The sequence below is a fragment of the Miscanthus floridulus genome, chromosome 8 (assembly GCF_019320115.1).
Source record: "Miscanthus floridulus cultivar M001 chromosome 8, ASM1932011v1, whole genome shotgun sequence".
NCBI lineage: Eukaryota > Viridiplantae > Streptophyta > Magnoliopsida > Poales > Poaceae > Miscanthus > Miscanthus floridulus.
The window spans coordinates 154,347,949-154,357,964 of NC_089587.1; the positions used below are offsets into that span (position 1 = coordinate 154,347,949).

Consider the following 10,016-nt stretch of genomic DNA (forward strand, 5'->3'; position numbering starts at 1 on the left):
TCAGGGATGCGGCCGGTGTAGGGGGCACCGTCGGGATGCGCGCACGTCATCGCCGGGCAGATTCCACAAGCCGTAGGGAAGGGCAGAGGTCCACGCCGCTGCCAGGATGGAGCTCGAGGAGGAGTGCTCCGCCAAACTACATTAGAGAGCAGCCCCAACTGTTCTTCATCTCCTAGAGCACTTGGTTCACGTTTTGGTCGGCGGTTGTGTTTATTACTCTTGGAGCTTTGCTCCTAGCCGACTAGAGCGTCGCCTGTGGAGCTTGCCAACTTGTGTGGTAGCCTCGGAAGGTTTGTAATCACCCCAAACAGCTAGTGAAATCACCCCTCATCTCAAGAGTTCATTCTCTTGACTTGAGAACGAGGAAAGGGTTGAAAGAGACCCAATGCCTTTGTGGCAACCTCAACAACGTGGACATAGGCAAGCCTTAGTGGTGAGCTCAACCACGAGATAAATCGGTGTCTCACTTGTGTTCTTGTAATTTGCATTGCTATACTTGTATTTGTGGTGATTCTAGAGTTTGGTCCCGATCTACTTGCTCGTGCACTTTCGCCAACATCCTGGTGGTGGAATAGGCTCTACACTACCCCAGAAACATCAGTAATTTGCTCGATCTACTTTTCCTTGGGTAGTTTTTGAATTGTAGTTCGAGCTTGTCTGTATGCGCGGTAGTGCCACACTTTTATGAGGCAGTGCCGCACCTAGAATTTAACTTTCGCTGTGAGTTTGTTTTAAACATGCCTATTCACCCACTCTAGGTGACATCAAGGTCCTTTCAATATTCAGTAGTTTTGGTACAATGATCAAACTAAACATTTGATCAAGGTTGGCTAGTCAACCTAAGCACCAAGCTTAAATTGAAAGGGCTATGAAAGCATGATCGTGCAAGAACCATACCCAAACAAAAACTTACTTGTGTAGAACATGGAAGGAAAACCAAGATTTATTTGACAGAAGTGAAGGCAATTGAAAGGTGAACTAGAAAATTTTATTATTATTTTAACATAATTAATGCATATTCTATAGTTTTATTATATAGGAATTCTAATCAACTTTTATTTTACAAATTATAATTGTAAAGGATACCTACCAATTTACCTTCGGCAAGGGCTCATTATTTTAAGTCCAATGAGCTAAACACTTCTCCCTTCATTTCTTGCTTGATGAAGGTACATCCGTGCCCGGAGAAGTGGACATGGATGATTGCACTTTCTTTGGCTTCCACACCATTTTCTTTGATTTAGGTGGTGTGGTGGTGGACTTTGGAGCTTTTTCTTTTTGTTTCCACACCATTTTCTTCTTTGGTGGTGTGGGAACAACCTTTGGTGTTTCTTCTTTTTGTTTTGGAGTTGGGTTGTTCTTCTTCAGCTCCAGCCTCTTTTTGTTTTCTTTGTTTTTTCTAACGAGTCTATCCACCTGTTGAGGTGGATCTCAACCTCTTTAATGCCTTGTGGGTTCAGCCCATACTTGATTCTGATCATGGAGCATTGCTCCTGTCTGAGCCAAAAGTCAAACTTTTCTTTTTTGCCATTGATATTGAAGCGGATTTCTCCGGCTCCACATCAATTTGTGTTCTTGCGGTGCTTAAGAAGGGTCTCCCAAGAATGATGGGCGATTCCGTCATTGTTTCCATGTCTAGCACCATGAAGTCGACCAGGACTAAGTAACCCCAGATTTTTACCGAAGTAACCCTGGAAAGCGGACCATTAAGTCTGCCAGCTAGAGCATCATAGGCGTTGGCGCTAAGTGTGTGAAGTTCAACTTGTCAAACATGACCTTGGGCATCACACTGACGCTAGCCCCTAGGTCGCATAAGGCATTATCAAACCGCTAGGTCCCTATTGAGCATGTGATTGTGGGGCACCCAGGGTCCTTCTTTTCTAGTAGATGGTCGAGTATAGCTGCGCTACACTCTTTTGTCAGCTTTACGACCTCCGTGGATGGCAAGGGTCACTTGTTGTTGATGATATCTTTGATGTATTTTGCATAAGAAGGTACATGCAAGACATCCATCAATGGGATGCTCACGTGTATCTTCTCTATCATCTCAACAAAACAAGTGAATTGCTCGTCCATGGCTTGCTTTCTATTTCTTATGGGAAACGACAAGTAGCTTGTGTCGACGAAGTCTTGCGGTGTCGTTCCCTCTTATTCTTGATCTTTTTGTGTTTTTGTAGATGAAGAAGATCCTTCCTCCTATTGCCCTTGTGCCTTTCTTGCTTTGTTGTAAGGGTTCGGTGGATCGTGAGTGGACTTACCACCCCCCGTGGTCACCGCATTAACTTTTTCAAAGGAATTCTCAGATTGCCCCGGGATTTTTCCTTCATTATTAAAAGGGATAGTAGAAGCAATTTGAGCTAATTGTGTTTTGATCATTTCATTGAAGCTCAATTGATTTTTAACAGAGGAAGATAGACCTTCTATTTTTGAGTTAATATTTTCTAGCATTTTATCATTAAACATCAATTTTTAGTGAGATTTTCATTAATTTTTGATTGGCCTAAGACCAAGTCTTTCAAGGATGGTTGATTTGAATTGAAATTGGAGTTAAAATTTGAATTACCTCCTTGCGGGCGGGACTGATTGTTCCACCCGTTATTATTTTGCTGTCGAAACCCGTTGTTGATGTATGTAGCTTCTTCATAGGTTTTGGGGCAGTCATTCCCTGAATGTCCTACTTCTCCATAGACATCACATGTCATATGTGTGTCCCTAGCCTAGACGATGGCCTTCATGGCTTCCTTCTCGTTGGGCTGTTCGTCCAGTCTTTTCAATAACAGATCCATTTTTGCGGCAAGCATATCCGCCTCCTTCATAGTATACATGCCTTTTTATTGTTTATTAGACCTTTCCTCCCCCTAGCTTTGATTGGACACCATTTTCTCGATGAGAGCCATAGCTCCATCAATGGTGAGGGAGAGAAATATGCCTTCAGCAGCAGCATCGATGTGCCCCTTTGACATGGGCATAAGCCCATCGTAGAAGTTCTAGAGCATAGGCCAATTTTCAATCCCGTGGTGTGGCCAGGCTTGGATATATTCTTGCAGCCTCTCCCATGCCTCGAGAATGGACTCCATAGCATTCTACTAGAAATTTGGAATTCTTCCCCTCATGGATTCCTTGTCCTTGTAGAACCACTGCTTCGCCTTCCCCATGAGGGAGAAGGGAAACAGACGGAGCTTGATGACGTCTGGTGCGACATCATTGATAACAATGGTGTCACACAACTCCAGGTAGTGCTGAAGATGGGCGTTTGTGTCCTCGCTAGGCAACCCGCAAAACGAATTTGCCTGCATCATCATGATCAGCCCGGTGCAGAGTTTGAAATTCTTGTCACCCACGTTGACAGCGGGCCCAACGAGCACGTTAGCAATGGTAGGGACAGAGAACTCACGGAGTGACTTCTAGGCCATAGCGGTAGTAGCAGATGGTGCTTGGGTGACTGGTTCAACTACCAGTGGAGTGACAGAAGAAGAAGCGGCATGAGACCAGATCTTCCTTAGGAGTGCCTCCAGATTATCTATGTAGTTTTTTGGCAAGACAAATCTGGTCATACACTATCCTGTTTTCATCCACAATAGGAGAAAATAGGCAGAGTTAGCCTGCATAAACTATGGCTACCATTCATGCATATGATCATGATCATGTCCTACTAGATTCTTTTTAACCAATGCCTTCCTCGGCAACGGCGCCAGAAATGCTTATTGGCATTTCTTAGCGCAATCACCAAGTATGAAGATAGAATCCATCCCTGGCAATGGCGCCAGAAATGCCTATTAGTATTTCTTAGCACCATCACTAAGATTTGAATAAATCTTAGAAACGCCGCCAAGGAACACCAACATGATAGTTCTTAACGATTACAGAAAATATCCGCAAACACACGGATCTATCGTTGTAGCATTTCACCCAGAAGTATTCAGGGTATCATTATTTATATTTTTCCAAAGGAAGGCATGGTGCAAAGATTCTAGTATAGATATGAACAAGATTACATGCTTGAAAAGTGAACCAAGGCTTATGACAGGGGTAAACATGGTATATTCAAGATAGTGGACACACACTTGGGCCAACCTCAAAGATAAGAGAAACAAAGAATAAAAGAATATTCCTAAATGGGGCAGGCTTGTTCTAATATAGCCATGCAAAGAATAGTTGATGGTCATACTGTCGGTGCGAAAAGTGACCAACAAGTAAATATTTGTCATTTTGTCATACGGTGTGATCGGATGTGGCCTAGCACTCAATGACACATGGTTTATACTAGTTCAGGCAATATGCCCTACGTCTAGTTTGAGTTAGTCGGTGACTTTATTCCTGAGCCTAGGTGCTCGAAGTTTGCTGTGGGGTTACAAACAAGTGGGAGTACGATGGTGGGTGTTAGAGGTCCGGTCAGACTCTGGACCGAAGGGCCGAGAGTGATGAGAGCTCCTACGTGCGCTAAGTATTGGAACGTATGCTCTGTGTAGCTTTAGAAAGTCTAAAGCTAGCAGACAGTGAGTCAGAATGATCCATCTATTGTTTTTTCATTCGTCTTGTTGTCTCACGTTGTTGTGAGAGGGCGCATCCCCTTTTATAGATGAAAGGGATGGCCTTACAAGTGAGAGAGAGTGTGAGAGAAAGAGAGCATGTGTTCTTCCTAGTCTTGTTGCCCACGCCGTCGGGTACAAGACGGTTTGTCGATGCCCACCATACTGTTGACGCCCAGATGCATGTGGTAGGCTCCATCATGTTCTTCTGGTATGGCAAATGTCGGGGCCTACCATACTATAGGACAAATGTTAGCGCCCACAACACTGTTCGTGTTCTGACATGTCTGGAAGGTTGCAAAGTACCCTTCTGACATAGCCTGATAGTACTGTCCTATGGGTATGCAGGGTATGGTCCTCGGTATTGTGGTTGACTTGTGCGCCTTACCTTATCTGCTCTGCCTGATTTCTCGGGTCCTCACCGAGCGGGCGTCCCCGTTCGGTCGTTCCTAGTTGGCTCCAACCACGCCGGTCGGAGAAGAGCCATAAGCAGAGGTTCAATGTACTTTTGGTCGGAGAATCAAGTTGGAGTCAGAAGAGAGCGTCATCCCCTCCCTGGCCAGGCCTTCTGATCAAAGAAGCGGGTTGGAGTTGGAAGAGAGCGTCGTCCCCTCCCTGCCTAGGCCTTTCTATCAAAGAAGCAGGTCGAAGTCAGAAGAGAGCGTCGTCCCCTCCTTGGCTAGGCCTTTCGGTTAGAGAAGTGGGTCGGAGTTGGAGGCCTTCCGGTCGGAGACAGGATCACTCTTCTGGCCTATCGTTAGGTATCTGGGCCAGCCCAGGAGTTGTGCGTCGTCTGTAATGCCATTTGCTAGGCTGAGCTTTTGCTAGGAAGTAGGCCCATTAGGGACCCTAGGTTTATGAATCCGACAGGAGCCCCCGAGCCCCCAGGTGATTCGAGTAGAATCGTCTGGGGGATTTTTCATTTTGTCAGCGGGTGCGTGCGAGTGCACCTGGTGGGTGTAGCCCCTGAGCCCCTAGGCGATTTGGGTAGAATCATCTAGGGGGGTTTTGACTTGCCAGTGGGTGCGTGCGAGCGCACCCAGTGGGTGTAACCCCCGAGCCTGCATCCGACTAGTGAGTCAGTTGGAGGCTAAGTAACTTAGCACTCTTTCCTAGGGCCGTAGACTCATGTGTCTCTACCATTTAGGGCGTTCGCCCGTGTTTGTCCTGCCCACGACCTGTGCGGTCGGTTGATTTCCTGAGTTAGCGTTAGGAGATCTGAGCCCTTGAGCCCCGTTGGATTCGGTAGGGGTCGGTCTAGTTCTGTGTGTTACCCCATCCATGGTTTCCAAAACCGGAGGGGCTAAGCTAACGTCGCTTGCCTCAATGGCTCGAGTGACACGCTCAGTGAGCTCACTAATGGGTGTGTTCGAGCAGAATCCAAGTCCATCGTTCGTAACAGGGTCGGCATAGCTCTCATGTGGCATTCCGCTGCTCCTTAACCCACCTCCCGGTAGATGCCTGGGTCATTCCAGAGACCAACTCTGGTGGGCTGCTGGCCTCCCCTTGATGGAGATTCTGTGTGCATGGCTCAAGGTTAGGATCAAACAAGAAGGTTGAGATGATCCTATCTACTTCTGAGCATACCGAGCGAGGGCCGCTGGGGCTCATCTACATTTTCTCCCCTAGCTCTATTTGACATGAGGTGGCCTTGAGCCCTTCGTGGGCCAGCCTTCAAACCCCGGTCAGTCGTTGCTCATGTTGAATGAGGCAACTACCGTTTTGTGACGCAACACGAAGTGTTGTGATGCATTAATTGCATATGCGATGCTTTGGATGTATGGGATGAATGAATGATCATATGAATGAATGTATGAATGCGTGTATGAGAATGTATGAATGAATGATCATGCATCAGAAAATAAAGGAAGAACGTTTGGTAAAGTTACCTTGATGACTTGGGTGATGGGTTTGAGGAGCTCTTATCGATTATGTTTGAATGGGATCCATGTCCATCATTTGTGGTAGAGTCAGTGTAGCCCACATGGGGCATCCCACTGCCCCTTACCTATCTCTCAGTAGTCACCTGAGCTGTCTGATCGACTTAGGTAGCTCGTTGGTCTCTCCTCGATGGAGATCCTATCGGTGGGCCCTTCCAAGCCCTGCCTAGGAAGGTGGAGGGCCGTTTACGTGTGGTTGCGCCTTGTTTCCTACGCCCGGTCATGCGGTAGTGGTGGGCCATCCCTAGGCCACGTCCCATATAACTAGGCGTTGTTTCGTTGGGCAGGGCACATCCCATCAGTCAGGACGCGTCCCACGGCATGCCTATCCACATTGAATAGGGAAAGGGAGAGTGTTTTTTGCCCTAATCCTTTGCCTTTCTCCAACTACTATGTCTCCTCCTTAAATAGGGGATGGGAGAGGGTTTTTGTCTCATTCCTTTGCCTATTCTCCAACTGTTGTTTCTCCTCCTTCTTCCTTTTCGCCAAGCCCGTTCGCGTGCCACTACGGTTCCTAGGAGAAAGAGGGTAAAGCGAGGGAGAGGAGAACTCATAGATCCATTCATGAATCCGGAGCACAATGTGGAACTAGAGGTCATCCAACGTAGTTGAGGCGGTGCTGGCAGCCTTCGCCGAGAAGGGGTTGCTTCCGCTGAAGGAGGTGGCGCACTAGAGGGCCCCTACACTGGGGGAGGCTATTCTGCGACCTCAGTTCGATGAGGTTGTCTCCTTCCTTGCCTTCCACGAGCACAGGCTAGGATATCCCACACACTGGTTCTTACGTGGGCTCCTCAATGAGTGGGGCCTATAGCTGCGGCACCTTAATTTGACTAGGGTGTTGCACATCACTGGCTTTGTCACCATCTACAAGGCCTTCCTTGATATCGAGCCACACGTGGACTTCTTCTGGCAGATCTTCACCAAGCGTGCCTTGTCGGAGGGGACGCCACCTAGGACCGTGCTGGTTGGGGGCTTCACGCTGTAGAAGAAGCCGAGGCCACCAGGCTCCTACCCCATGTACTCCCCCTACAACTCCAATCAATGGTGGCATGGGGAGTGGTTCTATATCAAGAACCCGGCGAAGGCACCATTCCCGTCGTTCACTAGAAGGAGGCGGGAGAGCTGGTCATGGGGCCCCTCCAATCGACAGAACAAGTTGGAGGTCATCGAGGTGGAGCTCTAGAAGATAGTGCAGCATGGCCTCGATGGGCTACAGGTGTTCCACACCTTCTTCCACCATCGGGTCACCCTACTGGCAGAGAGGAGGTGACCAATGTGGAACTACTTGGGCATAATAGATCCTGACCACACGTCGTCGGAGGAGTTGGCGAAGGACGAGGTCTAGAGTTGGCTCAACCAGGTGCTGCAACTATGGTCCTCAGAGTCCCTCAAAGGAAAGCCCAGACCCCTCCATGCCATGAAGCTATTCACTCTAGTATGCTCCCCTCTCCTTATTCCGCATTTTCCCCTTTTGCTCTCGTATATTTTGACTTCGAGTCGTCCGCTTCATAGGGACTTGTTGGTTATAAATCTTGGCCACATCTCTTGAGGGGGCCGGAGGGCGTGGCTCGGCAAGCTACCTAGAAGGAGGCGGCAGACGCCAAGAAGAAGAAGAGAGCTAAGAAGGCTTGGAGGAGGCATAAGAAGGAGAAGGAGATCGCCTAGAGGGTGCGGGCCGGCGAGAATCAGAGCGACATGGAGGCGGAGCTCGAGTCAGAGGAGCCCATAGAGATGGGAGGAAAGGGGACCACCTATGAGGATGATGAAGACTAGGCCGTTGTTGTGACCTTGATGGAGCGTTGTGCGCATACAACCACGTTCGCCGGTGGTGGGCACAATACGAAGAGGTGCGGCGATGTCAAGGAAGCGTGCCACGAGCTCGGACGTCGTCGGCGAGCGAGAGGTGAAGCGGGCATGTTCACCACGCCCTTTGGAGGCATCATTGGCGTTTTCCCCCTGCTCCAAGCATGGCGGGGCATGCCAGCCGGTTGAAGGAGCGTGCCCATACCCCCGCATCTTTAGGGTTGGCGTGCGTGCGCGAGCCACAACGGGGAGATGCCCCATCAGTTGGCTCGGCGGGTGCACCAACGGTCATGGGGACTCGTGGGCCAATCAGGAACCAGTCGGGTTGACTCCCTCCTTGGTCGATGTGAGGGGGCGTGGGTCATGACCCGTGAGCGGTCCTTGTCCGGTGGGCTCATTGCTAGCGGGTCGGGGTTTCAGGGCCTTGCCGCTTTCGTCCAGGTATGCATCTGTGTCCCTTTTTTATCTCACAATTGAGTTTTTGAGCACGACCGACCTGTACTTTTTTTACAGTGGCCAGTAATTATTGTGATTGAGCATCGCCCCACCTCCCGTGCGGGAGGAGTGGAGGCCAAGTCAGAAGCGAGAGTCATCCCGCCTCCAACCGAACCGAACGTCGCCCCATCGGAGAGCGAGCAGCCCTTTTCTTCATTGGTCACGCCATCATCCGATGTCGTCAGGCAGCCATAGTAGAATTTAGAGTAGACGTAATTAGCATATGTAAAGGATAAGTTCATGGGGAAGCCCCCATGTGAATAGTTTGTATCCATGAATACATCAATTGCGTTTTGTGATGGAATCACTTCGTAAGGGGAAGCTTGTCCCATCCGTTCTTTGTTTTTACCCTAGCATAGCTCTGTTTTTATCCTTTCTTTTTTGCACCTACCCATTTGACCCATAGGGTACAACCTTAAGAACCCGAGCGTGGCCCACGAGGCTCAACTGCTCATAACCATAGGTCATGGCGGGGTGTGATTGGTCAGGAGTTTAAAACAAAGTTACGCAGGGTAATTAAAGGAACGGACTACCCTTTCATTCAGGTAAAAAGTATTTACTGTATGATAGTAAAAAAGAGGTGGTATCGCACCCTCATGGAGCCCCCGAGTGACCCAGGCCAAAAGTGTTCGGGCTGGGGTGCTTGTAGGAGCAAACGTTGAATGAAAGAAAGCGGTAAGACTAAATTTTTAGAGGAAGAAATGACGTAACTGTTCGATGTTCCAAGTGTTGGTGAGAACATTGCAGTTGTCATCCTTCAGTCGGTAGGCTCCCGGTAGGATCACCTCGGTCACCGTATAGGGACCTTCCCATAAGGAAGAGAGTTTGTGTTTCTCCTTGGTTGATTGGGTTCTTCGAAGTATGAGGTCTCCAACCTCGAGGATCCTCCCTCTAATTTTCCTTTCATGGTAACTACGGAGAGTTTACTGGTAGCGAGCGAAGCAAATGATGACCGTCTCGTGAGCCTCCGTGGCTCAATCGTGGTTGAAGGCCTTCACTCTTGGGGCACCATGGTTGAGGTCAGAGCGTTGCACTGCTTTAGCTTCGTAGGCCAGGAGGAAGGGTGTGAACCCTGTGGATCAATTTAGGGTCATTCTTAGGCTCCAGAGGATCGTTGGGACCTCTGTAACCCATCGCCCGGTGTACTTATCGAGTCGATCAAAGATGTGTGGCTTGAGTCCTTGGAGGACCATGCCATTAGCCCGCTTGACCTGACCATTTGTACGTGGATGTCTGACCGAGGCCCAGT

General features: G+C 48.8%; 1 non-coding gene across 1 annotated transcript; it reads left to right on the forward strand.

The window, feature by feature from the left end:
* The first annotated feature begins 3,009 nt into the window (after positions 1-3,009).
* LOC136478716 (small nucleolar RNA R71) lies at positions 3,010-3,117 on the forward strand. Its single transcript, XR_010764432.1, has one exon. It is a non-coding gene; the product is annotated as a small nucleolar RNA R71 (small nucleolar RNA).
* Positions 3,118-10,016: the final 6,899 nt, after the last annotated feature.